The sequence below is a fragment of the Rhinopithecus roxellana genome, chromosome 8, assembly GCF_007565055.1.
Source record: "Rhinopithecus roxellana isolate Shanxi Qingling chromosome 8, ASM756505v1, whole genome shotgun sequence".
Classification (NCBI taxonomy): Eukaryota; Metazoa; Chordata; class Mammalia; order Primates; family Cercopithecidae; genus Rhinopithecus; species Rhinopithecus roxellana.
The window spans coordinates 40,619,646-40,635,108 of record NC_044556.1 but is presented as its reverse complement, the minus strand read 5'-3'; the positions used below and the strand labels follow the sequence as shown (position 1 = coordinate 40,635,108).

Sequence of the window (15,463 nt, the reverse complement as noted above, 5' to 3'; positions counted from 1 at the left end):
CCCTGCCTGGTATCTGGAGCCCAGGGCTCAGGAGGGCTTGGGCTACCAAAGAGATGGGGTGGGTCAGGATGGCCTTCCTGTTCTGATGGCCCCAGGGCCTGCCGAATCCTGACCTCAGGCCACAGCTATGACTCCTCGGACTGACAGTATCTATGTCACCAAAAGTTCCCCTTCAAAGGCTCTCAAGGCTCTGGCTGCTTGACTCTGATTCACCTGACTCCGTGGATAGGACAAGGGTGGGGCAGGGTGAACCTCGTGGGTGGCAGGGGGCTGGGACAGGCAGAGGCAGGGCCTTCCTGGTAGACATGTGAGAAGCAAAGACGGGGAAGACATTTGGCAATGTCCACCCATATCTGTTCCCATCCTAGTGGTCCCAAGGCTCAAAGAAACTACAGGGCATCTGCTTCCAGAGCTCCCATACCAGCACAGGTCAAAAGGGAGCAGATGCCCAGAGAGGGAAGCAGGCACAGACTTACCAACTATAGAGAAGGGTGGCTGAGGAGAAGACTTCACAAATGGACAGCAGGGAGGATGCAGGACAGGAGGCCCCTCTGACAACACCCTTGACAAGAAGGAGAGCTGAGGGGACCAAGGGGGAATCCAGAAGGACCCCACTGATAGCCATTTTTCCAAGCCCAGGTACAGACCCAATTAGAACCTGTGGGTTGTGTTTACATACAAATGAGCTACAAATGATGTGCAAAAGGTACCCTAAAGGAGGACTAGTTTGCAAGGGGCATGGGAGAAGAAACAGGTCCCTGGCTCCCCCAATGCAACACCTCTTGGTACCTGAGCAATATTCAAACCATTCTCGGGTTTCAGAATGATGCTATCTCAGTTCCTGTGTGAAGGTGGCCTGGGGCCAGTGGGGAGAGTGGTGAAGGGGAGAGGTCAGGGCAGCCTCCCTGCAGCTGCAGCAGGGCTGAGCAGAGCTGTCCTTCCCATGGAGCTGCAGGGGAATTCCTTTCCCATGGCCAGCCTCTATCCTCTCTTTCTTGCTCTTGGCAGGGGAGTACCTACCTTCCTTCTCCCCTAAACCCTTCCACCCATATCTGTTCCCATCCTAGTAGTCCCAAGGCTCAAAGAAACCACAGGGCATCTGCTTCCAGAATTCCCATACCAGCACAGGTCAAAAGGGAGCAGACGCCCAGAGAGGCTGAGTGAGCAGCCACGCATCACAGAGCAGTGGGCCTCAACCTGCTCTTCCTCAAGGTAAGAAAGGGAGCTCTCATTAGGCGGGCCCTTCATCTCTCCCTCCCAGGCTGCTCCAGGCTGCAGGCTGAGGACTGGAGGGTAAGGCAGGAGGCGCTGGAGACAGCTGTCATCCCTCCTCCCGCCCCTTCCCTGTGGCTGGGCTGCAGGGCATGAAATAAGCAGCAGGCACTGGGGGAGGGGGTGACAATCCAATCCACCTGTCACCCCCACAGTCAGGCGGCCTCAAGCAGCCTGCTCACTAATGAAGGAGGAGGCGTGGGTGAGGCAGACACAGAAGAGGGTGGCAGAGGGGGGACAGACACACAGACACAGGAAAGATAACAGAGAAAAAGAGGCAGCAAGGCCAGAAGGCATTATGGGGCAGAAGCAGGGACAGACAAGGAGAGAGCTAGAGGACAGGGAGAGGCAGGAGACCTGCAGAGACAAAGACTCAGAGAGAAGCAGGTAGAGAACAAGAGACAGGTTCAACAACGGCTTCCAGGACTGACTCCTGGCCCAGTGCTGGGGGAATAACTCAACAGGACACCACCCCTGCCCTCTGAGAACTTGCAGTCCAGCCAAGAGACAGACAAGGGAGGGGCAGGTCCCACCCAGGGCAAGGGCAGGGAGACGAAAGGGGGCCCTCGGGGGCCTGGACTGGACCCAGACACAGCCCCGGAAGGAGCATCCCAGAGCAGGCAGGCCAGCCCTAAGAGGCAGCAGAAGTGAGGACCGAGGACCAAGGACCATGGCTGCCCAGCTCGATCCCCAGGCCCTGCCTTATTACCCAGTCTACCCCCAGGTTCACAACCTTTCTAGTCATTTCTCTCTCCCAACTTCAGCCCTGGGACCTCTTCCCTAGTGCAGAGACACAGGCTAAGGAGCTCTGGGAGACAGGGTGGCGAGGTGAACCCGGTGATGCCCCCAAACACCCAGGCAAGATGTTCTGTGGTTCACATAGTGAGCTCTTCCTTCACAAAGGAAGTGGGGGGCATTACCCCTCTGAAGTCTGAGCCAAGGCAGGAGCCTCACATTGTCCCTCTCCCCATCCCACACACAGCCCAATTCTCACACCCCCTCCTGCATGGCCTGCTCCCCACGCCCCTGCTCCTGGGCCCCTCTCGGGTCTCCCTCTCATGCTGCATTCTCTCTGCCCCCTCTCTGTCCCCGCCCCCTCCCACAGCAGCCTCTTTTCTTTACCCCAGAAGTGCTTCTAGGGTCTGATCTCAAAGCAGGGCCCCAGCCCCAACCCTTCAAAGTTCTGTCTGGCAGGCTCACTACCCAAATCCCTGGTTCCCACCGTCTTTCCCTCCCTTGGGGACTCCCCTCCCCCAGTCCAGCAGCCTCAGGGCTGGGCAGGGGCTATTTTTAGCCTGGGCACTGAGCTAATTTTAACTCACCGACAGGGGACCTGGGGGCGGGCTGTCGGGCTGTGGGGGCAGGCAGTCCAGGAAAGCTGGGCCTGGGGCAGGGGTGGTCTCAGGCCTCAGGCACCCTAGGAACTCAAGTGGGGGGCAGGCCCTGCAGTCTCAGCTTAAGGGACAGGAACTGACTTGCCAAGGGGAGCACCCGGTATGGACAGCAGGGCTGAGCCCTCCCCCTAGCTTCCGCTGGACAACTCTCCTGAGCCCCACCCTAGGCTTCCCGCCCTCTTCTCCCTGGCAAGTCTCCTGGGATGGGGTCATCCTGTTCTCTGCCCAGGAGATGCCTCTCCAGTGAGGGTCTGTCTCCTGAGCCTCCTCCATGTCTTCCCCACCCCAGCTTGTCCTTCCTGTAGTCTAGCTCTCATCCTTCCTGCAGCAGCTGTGAGGCCATTTGGCTCCCTACAAGGCAGCAGCCTGTCCCCCAGGGTCCAGCACTTCCCACTCCAGCTCTGACCTTCCCCTTATGGCCTCTGGACTGGCTCCTAGGTAACCACCCCACCCCGCAAAACAAGCTCCTAGTGCTACCCAGACTGATCTCAGGAAGTATTTGGGGGCAACAGGAGATTGAGTCCCAGTAGAGAAGGGATGGGTGAGGTAGGGGAATGAACAGCTTAGGGAAATATGGGGTCTTTAAGCTGAGATTCTGGATACCTGGGTTCTAGTCCCTGCTCTGGTCTAAAGCGTGATCCTGAGTAAGTCACTGCCTTCTACAGGCTTTACCCCACTGTCCCGTATTATGGGTAGCTGGGTGGACTAGGTGCCCAAATGCCCTTCTGGCCCAAACACATGGCTCCTGTGCTCTCTGGGGAAGCCCAAAGGGAAGGGAGGTCAGAATTGTGTAATTCATGGAGAGGAACCAAAGAGATGGCCTGGCTGGGTCTGTCATCCTCCTGCTGGGGAGGAAAGGCAATGAGGGTGCTAGAGGAAGAGTCAGGATGGGGCTGGTGAAGGGGCAGGTGTCTTCTAAACAGTAACCCTCCAACAGATGGCCAAGGGTTGACAAAGGCTCTGGTCAGCCAGAACAAGTACCAAGTGGGGCACACAATGCCCTTGTGGCAGAGGCTCAGCCATCCCAATCCCCTCACACACTGGGAATGCCTATCAGACCACCTGCTTGTGGTTACTGAGCAGCAACTAGCCCAAGGTCACTGTTTGGTCCCTGGTGGGACCAGCTCTAGAACCCAAGCCTAAGGCTGTCTTCAGATTCCATCCCAGCAGGCCAAGCTGCAATGACTCACCACCACTCATTTGCATGAGGATTTGCATAGTGTCTCTGACCTTATTCCTTCAGGCTCAACTTCCCATTCTAGGACGTGGGTCACCCCCACCCAGGATCCATAGGCACTTGGGGACACCAAGTGGAGTTCTTGGCACCTCAGGCCTTTGTTCCCATCTTTCCCCACCAGAAAGCATTATTGGGTTTATAGTAATCCACAGTGATAGAGTCTAGAGCTCTCAGTCCAACTGGGTCCCCTACTCTTGTCTAGGCAGAGATAGGGGAGGGGTGTGAAATCACGAGGAATAAGCAAGCATGGCCGCTACAGGAGTTTGGTAAGATTCACAGGGTGAAGCGTGGCTCTGTCACTGCCTTGAGGCGTCACAGGAGAAGAATCCCATTCCCCTCTTTAGTGCCAAGGTTGGGGCAGCAGCAGCAGGATGGAGGTGAGCTGTCCTTTACTTCCATTTCTATCTCCATTTCCAAAACCCATCCACAGCGCAGGGTGGGAGGAAATGGCCCAGGACAGCAGGTAGGATAGATATAAGACTACAGAAAGAACTTCTCAGGGCTGAGTCATTGGACTCAAAGTAGTCTCTGGGGCTCAAACTTGCTTTGTCAGAAGCCCTCCAACCAAGCATGCGAGGCTGGTGACACGTGGGAGGGCATGGAGGCCCCAGCATTGTATGCCAACCAACGGGAGCTGCAGACAACCAATCTCCTACCTACCTTTAAGTCTGACCTACATTTGTCCAGAGTATCTACACCGCTCCCATATCCTCTGAAACAATGAAGCCCAGCAGTGGTCTCCAGTCCTAGGAAGTCCTTCCTGCTATCTAACTTCCGTCCCTCCCACCGCAGCCAATCCTTCCACTATTACCTAACCCACTTTGGTCATCTAGACAAGAGAAATGGACAGGGGCCCTTAGCCATCAGAAGCCCTGACTGAGGAGAGGTGGGGGCCGTTGGGACGGTTAGTGTGTCACCTTCCACCTCCCCAACCCAACTTCCCTCTGGGGTCTCAGGAGACAGAAGTGAAAGTGGCAGCTGGGGCCTTGGGGGCGGATCTGCTTGAGAGCCGTTGGAATGAGCATAATGCCACCAGTGCTGGGTCTGGGCTGCCTGCCATTGCAGCGGGTGGGCTAATGGTTAGACCAGGGGAGGGACTTTCCATGGAAATAAGGGCATGGGGTAATGAGGAGTGTGGGCCCCTGGCCAAAGGAAGGGCAGGCTGAAGAGAGAAAAATGGAGAGAGGCAGGCAGCAGACAGTCTCAGAAGGGCATTCTCTTCCTGGGCAGTGTTTGTCCCCTTTCTTAAAGCAGCAAGATCCTTTCTTCTGACCCACAGAACTGAGACAAGGCTGCTTTGGCTGAAGCAGATGAAGGGGTCTGAGCCCTCATTGCTGGGACATGAGAGCAAAGAGAGAGGGGAGAGAGTCCAAGGTCTGGGACCTCAGACTGGACAGCACTAATTATGAGGAAAGGGGAGGTGGAGAACATGAAGGGTTCACCTACGATGATGACAGGGAACCCGAAAGAGGCCAATCCAATCAGGGAAAGCAAATCCTCCTAGAGACATCATGACCTCGAGAAGCCACTGAGGATTTAAAGGGGCTGTTCAGGGCAATGGCTGGGTCTCCTTCTAACTCGAAGGACAGTCCTCTAAGCCCCTGGCAGCGGAAGGAGGGCGGGCATCGTGGCTGCGTGGGCCTGCTGAGGCGGCCAGCCAGGCAGCTCTTACAGGATTAGCTTGCTGCTTTCAGGAAAGGTGCCAGGTGAGGCTAAGATGCCCAGCCAGATGGAGGGGGGGCCCAGAGGGAAGGGGGTAGGGAGAGCAGTACCTGCACAAGGCTATGCAGATACATGTCCCCAAATCCGTGCCCCTTACCAATACCTGGCTTCTAACCCTTTCATGAGGATGCTGTGCAGGGACCCTTCAGATTTTTGCCAGCAAGGACCTCTGCCTATCAAGTTTTCCCTGCCATTACTATGATCTGCAGTTATCTTTCCTCTGAGGGGAGTCCTGCCTGTTGTCTACTCTTGACTCCCCTGCTACAGTTTACAACCAGGGCCCTACCCCTCAGAACAGGTGAGGGGCTAAGTGGTTCCCCTAACTCCCCGCCCCCTTAGCTCCCTACCCCCAGGCTGACAGGTGGGGGAGACAAGAGGAAGCAGCTGGGCTAGGACACCTGTCCCCACCCAGCCATCCCTGGCCCCAGAGGCCTGCATAAGGAGACTCAGCACAGAGGAGGCAGTGGTGGTGGCTGGAGGAAAGGGGCCCATAAGTTAAGGAGAGAGGTGACAGGAAGGTCTGAAAAACCCACTTCCAGATCATTCCCATCCTCCTAGTCTACCCCAACCATCATCTCTCACCAAATGCACAATACACGCACGCTTTAAAGGGAAAATCTCAAGGTTTGAGATCATCCCTCAAACCCCTTGCTCTATTCCCCTGCCTACACATTACTTGATCCAGGTGGAGTGGAAAGACCCCAGGAAAAGGGACCAAGCGCCCTCTCCTCACTCCAGCCTCCTGCCGCGCATTTCTACTTGAAACTCAGGGATGGGCTCTCTCCGTATTCTTTGTTCTCTCAACCCTCAACCCTAGGTATTCGCTGGTGGGTTGAGGATGAGAGAATCATGAGGGGTAAGCAATCAAGCAGCCAGAGGGATCTGGCAAGACTCGTGGGGCTAAGTGTGGAGGAGGCAGGTTCTCAGACAAGGAGATGGCTGGATGGGGAGGGGAGGGCTGGGCTCAGCTTCCCAAACCATCCCAGGGCCAAACAGAGCCCTAGGCCAGGAGGAACCCTCAAGGCCTCCTCAATCCCTACCTGGACACCAAAGGCATTGCTTGCCCCCACCCCTGTTTCAGGCAAGTCCTGGGCCAGCCTAAAGCTCAAGGTCTGAGAGAAAAGATGCAACCATCACACTTTTTCTGGCGTAACCTCCTTCCCTTACCTTCCCATGTGAGGCAGGTAGCACCACTTTCCTTTCACAGGTATGGAAACTCACACAGAGATGGGCAGGGAGTTGCTCAACGTCACCAGAAATAAGGGGCAGAGGCAGACTGACTGTTGGGCACAGGGCTTCTGCTCACAACCTGGATGGGAGTGGGAGCGAGTCTCCCTCCATCTGGGAGTTCTAGCACATTCCTTCCAGGGCCAACTCCCCAGGTCTGGGCCTGGCAGGCTCACACTGGCCTTGTGTCTGCCTTGAGACAAGCCCAGCCTCTTGTGGTTCAAGCCTTCCCACTCCAGTGTCTTCTCATTACTCCCATGCGGCAGCTCACAGGGATAGCAGGAGGGGTCTTGGAGTGTCATTTGATCTTGCCCTCAAACCCTTGCTTTGGGGGCTTTCTCCATGACACTCAAGTCAAAGCAATACCTCCCTCACCTTGCCACCAAAGGCTGGTTCTCTGCCCTCTGCTGAGGAATCCTGGTTTTCTCTTCCCTTCAATTTCTCCTCCTCCTCTCAGGCCTTCTTTCCATTGCCCTGTCCTGCAGGGCAGGATCTCTCCTTTAATCTCAGACAAAAGCCCTTTACACCTAATAACTAGGAAAGCTTAAATAAGTCACTTAAATCTCCGAGACTCTGTTTTCCAATCCAAAATAACAGTTTTAGAGAGAAACAGTCTTCTTATGTTCCCATGCTCAGTACGAAGCTTGGTACACACGAACACAAGAAATGGAAGTTTCCTTCCTCCCTTTTGAGAACCCGTCACCTCTCTCCACTGGGATCTCAAAAGTTTTGGTTTTTGGGCGGGGCACGATGGCTCACACCTGGAGTCCCAGCTACCCAGAAGGCTGAGGTGGGAGGATCGCTTGAATGGGAGGCTGCAGTGAGCCATGATGGCACCACTGCACTCCAGCCTGGACAACAGAGCAAGATCCTGCCTCAAAAAAAAAAATTAAAAAGTTTTGGTTTTTGGTCTTCAAAGTATACTGGAAAGTTGGGCAAGTGGGGTAATGCTGAGGGTGAAGCTCCTTTGACCAGGGGACCAAAAAAAAAAAAAAAAAAAAGCTCCCCCTGTATGGTTTGCTGGTCTGCCCAGCTCCTAGGAGAGTGGCCAGAGTACCTAGCCAGAGGCAACAAGCCAAGGTCAGTGACCAGGCCTAGAGCCTAGAGCCTCCTGGGAGGGTAAGTTTAAATGAGTAAATATGGTCCCGCCTGGGTGTGGCAAGCGACAGGCCAGAGCTTTGGACATGTCCCTCCCCTCCCAGCCTACAGCAGGAAGAAGAGAAGTAAGACAGGCACAAGAGCCTCTCACCGCCTTGGCTATCAGGGTCCTGTGCAGAATCAATGAATGCATTCCCCTGTCTCCACACCAGTCAGGACTAACCAGAAGCATGACTTGGCTCTCAGAAAAGAGAGGCTTTTAGCCTCGGCCACAGGAAAAGGAAAATTTCAGATGAAGAGGGCCTTGGGGATCACCTAGGCCAAGGACCTACCCCCAAATGCCTGAGGGCTTTGATGTAGCCTTGATGCCTCACAGTGGCCTTGCTCATCAAGGTGAGTGGGGAGGGCAACAGAGACCAGCGACAAACCACCAAAACACCCAGGTGTTAATCACCGAAAGGCGAAACTCTGTACATCTGGAAAGCTGGGGCCCAAGAGGAGTGACCCGGGGACACACGGTCAGTGTGAGGGGCAGAGGCAGGCTGTGCCAGGACCACAGAGAGGAGCATGTGAGGCGGGGGTAGGGGGCACGGATGGACGTCAGCCAAGGCTCCTTGACTCACAAGCCATGCTCTTTATTTTGCAGACAGGGCTCTGCCTGCCCATCTGTGGTCTAACCTTAATCCCTCCTGCTCCAGTCAGCCCTTCTCTCTTCAAAGTTCTTGCTATGCCCTTCGCCTTCTTGCCTCCGGTCCCCTCAAACCCATCCCAACTCTCCAATCCTTTAATCATCTTTGCCATTCACTACCCCCCACCTCCCGCAGTGCAGCAGCTGCTCTGTGGGTGTGTATATACCAGTATGTATGCGTTGCACACCTTCCTGCATGTGTACCACTAAATGCTGTGGACCGCATTGGGCATGCCTGTCTACATGAGACCCCTATCTAGTTCCCACTACTAGGAGAAAGGGGCCTAATGGCTAGTTCTCCCACAGTTCCAGGACAAATGCCTCAGAATACTTTCAGCGACAAGCAGGGAGAGGAAAAAGAAAATAAATATTCCAAGATCCAAACAGCACCGACCCCACCAGGCCAAAGGTCAAGGCCTTTCGGGAGAGCCACTGGAAAAGAAAGCGCTTTGAGTTCCCCTCCTTTCCTATGCCAAATTAGAGCCATCTCTTTCTCCCCACCTTCCCCACTGGGAAGTTCTTCTTGAAGTCTAAGCTCCATCCTACCTCCATCCTGCTACAGAGAGATTATATGTGATATATCCATGTGATCATGGATAGACGAGTGACATCAACCACAATACAGTCAGCCGTCCAGCTTCTAGAACACAGCTTCTAGTACCTAACCGCCCCTCCCTCCATGAGTAAGTCACCAAACTGGGACAGAAGGACAGACAGTTGGCCGGACTCCGGCCCCATGACTGGCTCATAAAAGCCACCAGCGATTACAGTGATGCTGAGGTTGTGCCAGCCTGCCACCATTTCCTCCTTCCCTATAAAAGAGAGATAGTTGCCTTAAACCAGCTGGCCTGAGAGAGTCTTGAGAGTCCCAGCCATGGTCCCGCAGGATGGGGAGAATCCCACCACCACAGTGCCGGGAGACTGAGAACCCAACCCTTGATGACAGGTTCCAAGCTCACATCGGATCCTCATACCCACTTACAGAACCTGATGAACACCAACGATGTGTCCAAGAGGTCAAGGCCTGTATTAAGTCAAGGCCCTCAACTCCTCTTTTCCAGTAAGGCCACCACCCTCTGGACTAAAGAGGCAAAGAAACAGGGGGCCTGGCTCAAATACAACTAGGGAAATGTTGGGCCCACCCATCAGATCCTGGACTTCCCTTGTCCCCATAGAGGTACTCAGGTGTATGGCAAAGTGTGCAACCAAGGGCCCACACCAGGCCAGCAAAAGCACTGAGATTCTGGATCCAGTGCCAACCAGGGAGAGCAGGGGGCCCAGCTGGCCAGGAAGAGAAGGTTGACAAAACGGGCAGAGGTCCAGGCCTCTCTGGGGGTATAAGAGCAAGGGACGACCACAGCAGAGAGACCCTTTGAGGGCACAGTAGAGGAGAAGGGTCGGAGGGGCTGGCCATAATCAATGAGGGCCTATCCCCAAGGCCTCCTCAGGGGCCAAGGTACCTCCCACCCCAATCTTCCTTACTACTGCTCCTTTAGCGCCCCCCAACCTGAAGAGTCTCCCTCTGCCTTCTCTTCCCCATCACATCTCCCAGGAAAGACTGAAAAAAAAAAAAAAAAAAAAAAAAACAACCCTGCTACAGAGAGATTATATAACAGCAGCCAGAAAGACTATCATATCTCCCAGCCTATGAGGAGAACCAGGAGCCAAGGGGGCAGAGCCAGGATGCCCAGGCCCTGCAGCCCAGGGGCACCAAGTGCAGAGTGGAGTGGACACGGACAGCACCTGCCACCCCTCCAAGTCCTCCACCACTCTCTCAGGCATTGAGTACAGCAGACAGAAGCTCTAGCCAATTCCCCACGCCCATCCCCCAACATAAGGATCATGACGCTCTCTGGGTCCTGCTTCTCCCCTTGGACTGGGGCTTCCATGAACACGGACTGTGTGTCTCCCTTCCTAGAATCCCTCCCTACTACGAAGTTGTGCCTAAACGAGTGGAAAGATGAAAGCTCTTACACAGATTTGCTGTGTGATCTCAGGTAAAAAACTCAACCTTTTTGGTCCCTACAGGAGTGAGTAAAAGCTCCTCCCTTCCCCCTTCCCTCCAGAGAGACCAGAGACCCCTCCCTTTACAAATGTACATGCACACACATACATATACACACATATGCAAACATACAGGGTGTGTTGGCGGGGGCAGGGGAGTTACAACAAAGAGAATATAATCACTGAGACCCAAGGGCCCAAATGCCTATGCTGGGGCAAGTGGGGAAGGAGTTCCATATAAGCTCCAGTGTCCCCCAATCACCCCACATAAATAGGTCCTCAGCCACTCCCACAATAGTCCTACCCCACCCCCATCTCCTGCCCAACACACTGGGAAACCACAGGAAGGAAATTCGTTCCCAGGCAGGGCCGTGGGAGCTGGGAGAGCCAGACTAAGTCCTGGGGCGGGTGTGACCCCGTGGCCACAAGCAGTGGACATCTGTGAACACTGACATGTGCCTTTTCGGTGCTCTCCTCAGCTACTGAGACCTTCCTGTTGGGGCTGGGAGAGGAGTGGGAGGTGGACAGCTCCCAAACGCCAAAACACCCAATCTCAGGCTGACCTGCACTCTCCCTCGTATCTCCAGGCCAGAGCAGCCCAAGGTCACCGCCCCAGACGGCAAACTTCCCATAGTCTCGGCTGGACCCTGAATTGCTGCGGAGACCCACTGAAGGGATAGGAGGAGGAGTGGATAAGCGCCACCCCCACCCCAAAGCAAAGAAACCAGGACTCTGAGGAAAACTCAAATGGGGGTTAGGCACAGCAAAGAGGGACACAGGATCTCCCCAAGCCCGCGATACCCTCCCCCAATCCATCAACAGTGCACCAAGTAAGGGGAGGCAGAGGGAAGCTCCCACTCAGAAGGGCAAACCTGGGATAACCCAGTCGGTGGCTCCTAGAGTGCCTTCCTTTCAGGGGGAGCCCTCAGAAGGCTGCTGAGAGGACAGCGTGACTCACTAGGGGAGGGGGCCCCTTTCCCCCATCCCCCTAAGACCCAAATCTGGTAGGAGGGAGGCTGGCATTGGAGTGGGGGACTAAATGCATTTTGGTCTCCTTGGCCCACCCTCCCAAAAGCTCCCCAAACTCCCTAAACCCCCACTCGCAACCCAGCTCCGCCTGCCATAGGTGGAGAGAGGGACTAGAGAACTCTTGCCCAGATGTTGAACAGCTGTAAACTTCTGGCCAGGGAGTTCTCCAGCTGGGGTTGCTGACAAACCACATCGGGGTCTCGGAAGCGGGGCTAGGAGGTCCCAAGGAAGGGTCCTGCGTGCCCACCTCGTGGCGACTCCGCGTCCCAACTCCACAGGCACCCGGCAAACACGGGCCCCGGAGACACACACACTCACACACCCCAACCCCCCCACCCCGGTGTCATCTGAACAACATCCCCCCTCCCTCCCCCGCTTCCCAAACAGCTGCGGCTCCCCCTGCCTCCACCCTCCCGCCGCCCTCCCAGGCCCCCTTCTGCACCATTTCGGGCCAAGGAGGAGGGAACAGGCGGCGAGAGGAGGGAGAGGGAGGGAGGGCCGGCTGTTAAAATGTCAGTCGCTCCCGGCTGTCACCGGAGACCCCCTCGGAGGATGGCGCCCCGTCCCAGACCGCTCGGAGGCCGTCGTAAACCCCCTAGGCGAACAAGCGGGCGCACCCCCAATCCGCCCGTCCCCACCCCGTACTCCCAACACCCAAGGGAATTGCAGCCCACTCCACTTGTCCCCCACGGCAGACTCCCTGACACAAACAGTCCCCTAGGTAATCCCCGCCAACGCCACACGAAAACATGGCCCGCATCGCGAGTTGCTCCCGGCCCGGGGGCTGCCCCATCCCACCCCTCAGGGGGACGGTCTAGACCACCCTCCACCCCAACCCCTGGCCCGGGTGGGGGAGGGGGCCTCTTAAAGTGGCAGGCGCATTATTTTTCTTTACTCACCAGCCCGCCTGGGGGAACGGTGTTGTCACGGCAAAGAGCGGGTAGCCCTCGCCCCTGGTCCTGGGGATCTTCAACACCAGGAAGCCGCAGCTCCGGGCGGGGGGAATAATAAATGAGGCCGGCGTCCGCGCGGGCCCTGGGCGGCGCCGTGGGGCCTGGGCCCCCGTCGTGGGCGCGGGGGCCAGCAGGCGGGCGGCGGGCAAGCAGGGAACCGGGGCCGAGCGCCCGAGCCGCCTTGGCTGTTGTTGATATTTTGCTTCCTTCCTCCTTTCGGGCTCCAAAGGTAACTCCTCCAGCCCCCGGGAGTCGAGGCCGACGTAGGCACAGCTCAGCCTAGCTTGAGGGGTGGGGAGAACAGGGTGACGGACAGGTGTGGAGGCCAATGGGAGGCACGTGTGGGTGTTGCGGGGCGGAGCCGGAGCTGGGGCGGTCCCGAGGACGCGGCCCCGCCCCCCGCTTCTCCAGGGCTGGCCGGGCCGGGCCGAGTCAGGTCGGCCCCCGCCCTACCGCCCCTCTCAAGCTAGGCTGTGGCGCCGGGAGCGGCGGATCCCTCCGCTTGCCGGGAGGGAGGGAGGAAGGGACGAAGCGAGGCAAAGTAGGAAAGCGAGACCCAGAGGCCTTTAAGGGATCGGTCCGATCCCACGGTGCCCCTCGGAGCACGCCGGCCGCCCGCTTGGCGCTGCTGCCACCGCGTGCTCCAGGAGGTCCTTTCCGGGGAGGCCGTGCGAGCTGCACGCACACTCTCAACACGCGCCACCTCAGGACCTCCTCCCAGCCCCGGGCCCCGGGAGAGTTGGGAGGTGGGAGTCTAAGTAGATAAATTAAGGGAAGACTGGAAGTGGTGAAAAGCTCCCATCTCCCCCACTTGGTGTGTGACAAAGCCCCACTTAAAAGGGCGACATTCTTGGGGGTGTGGGGGTTACCTAGGGAGCTCAGTTGCTCCCTCTACCTGTGACAGGCCCCCTCCCGTCCCAGGGCCCGGCTCGGCAGACGCCCAGCAATTTAAAGCGACAGCTCATAGTTCCTGGGTGACCTAATCTCCAGTGCTTGCGGGGCCCCACAGCACTTAACTGCCGAGGGGGCAATTTAAAGGGGCGGGACCCTAATTCCTCCCCACCTCCCGCCGCACAGTAAACACCCAGAGATATCTTATTAAAGGAGCAGTAGTAGCTCTTCAATTTTTTTTTTATTTTCAAATTCCTGGTTGCTCCAGGGTGTGGTGAATCTTTACGTGCCCTACAACAGGAGTGTGGGTGCCATGCCTACTGGACAACTGACCCGTCCTCTTCAGTATCCGTGTTACTTCCAAGTCCTGCTGCTTTGTCCCAGGAGCGTAAGGAAATGATGGCATCTGGCTTAGATCTCAAAGAACCTTGCAGAACAGAAGGGCACTCAGTTCTTCACATACCCCGATTTTTTTTTTTTTTTTTTTTTTTTTTTTTTTGAGACGGAGTCTTGTTCTGTCGCCCAGGCTGGAGTGCAGTGGCGCGATCTTGGCTCACTGCAACTTCCGCCTCCCAGGTTCAACCTATTCTCCTGCCTCGCCTCCCGCCTCCCGAGTAGCTGGGACAACAGGCGCATGCCGCCACTCCCGGCTAATTTTTTGTATTTTAGTGGAGACGGGATTTCACCGTGTTGCCCAGGCTAGTCTTGAACTCCTGAGCTCAGGCAATCCGCCCGCCTCGGCCTCCCAAAGTGCTAGGATTACAGGCGTGAGCCACCGCGCCCAGACACACACCCTGATTTCTATCTGGCTGGATCTGATTTACCGGACAAAGACTCCAATATATAGGGAGAGACAACATGTCATGGTGGTTAGAAATGTCAACTTTGCAGTCAAGCTGCTGTGGTTCAGATTCTCACTCCACCATTCATTAACTGTGAACACAGGCACATTATTTAACTTCCCCCTACCTCATGGTCCTCATGGGTAGACAAGAGATGGTGATAATAGTAGCTAACTCAGAAATTTAGTGTGAAGATTAAATTAGTTCTTCTAGGCAGATTGCTTAGTACAATGTCTTATACTGTATAATAACCCAAACCAGACCGTTGGGCCAAGGGCTGGTCTGCAAAGAACCCTCTAGGCCTCCATTGGCCCATGCAAGCCTCAAAGGAGATGAGGTCACTGGACTTGCTCTGCAAATAGGTTGGAGACTTATCTTGTGTGTCCTAAGACAGGAAGCCAGCAAGCTCCTATTTCCTTGTCCTCAGTTTCCAACCCTTCTACCTGACCCCCGTTTCAGGAAACAGTGTCCCACCGTGTCCCCAAATATAGCTTCTCAGTTCCTCATTGGGTCTGGGAGGCTAGGCCCCCAACACCAGAAGATGTGAGTTACCCCTGCCAGGCAGGGCTAGTTTGCCCAAAAGACTTCAGGGTAGGCAGGGGGAGCCCATCTGCCTCTTCCCCCAAGGACAGAGAAGAACAGAGCCTTGTGCCAGGCTTGAGGCTATGGCAGTAGCAGGATGGGAAAGTGCCAACCCCCCTCAAGTGGGGAACCTCCCCTCACTTGTGGCCTCTATTTTTAGTGCTTCCCTAGGCTCTAGCTGGAGAAACCGTTTAGTCATCAGGGTGTTTATTTTCCGGCTGTTTCCGACGTCGGGAAAGCAGAATGTTGAGACTGAAGAGATCCAAGGCTGCTGGAAAAGACTTCTTAGGATCAGGCCTGGGAATTCAGTCTTCAGACCTCTGGGTCCCAGATCACAGAAAAAAAAGAAAAGAAAGAAAGAAAAGAAAGTGGGCAGGGGTCAGCCAAGTCCCCAGGAGACCAAGAGAGCTGGGTTCTCAGCCGCCTTCAGTTTCGAGGCTCTCCAAGTCGAAGAACCCTCTGGCTCCAGCTCTACTTGAAGGAATCTCTCCAAAAACTAACCAACACCAGAACAAATTCTTTCC

The 15,463-nt window shown here is 55.8% G+C and overlaps 1 protein-coding gene across 5 annotated transcripts in view; it reads right to left on the bottom strand.

Moving 5' to 3' along the window:
• The window catches only part of MEF2D (myocyte enhancer factor 2D), a 35,689-nt gene extending 22,769 nt beyond the window's left edge, over window positions 1-12,920 (bottom strand). For 4 of the 5 annotated variants that reach the window (XM_010356422.2, XM_010356418.2, XM_010356421.2 and 1 more), the window contains exon 1: window positions 12,571-12,920. The gene's annotated coding sequence lies outside the window, so the exon portion shown is untranslated. The remainder of the gene's footprint in view (window positions 1-12,570) is intronic. The other variant, XM_010356420.2, reaches the window with a different exon arrangement.
• Between the last annotated feature and the right edge of the window lie 2,543 nt (window positions 12,921-15,463).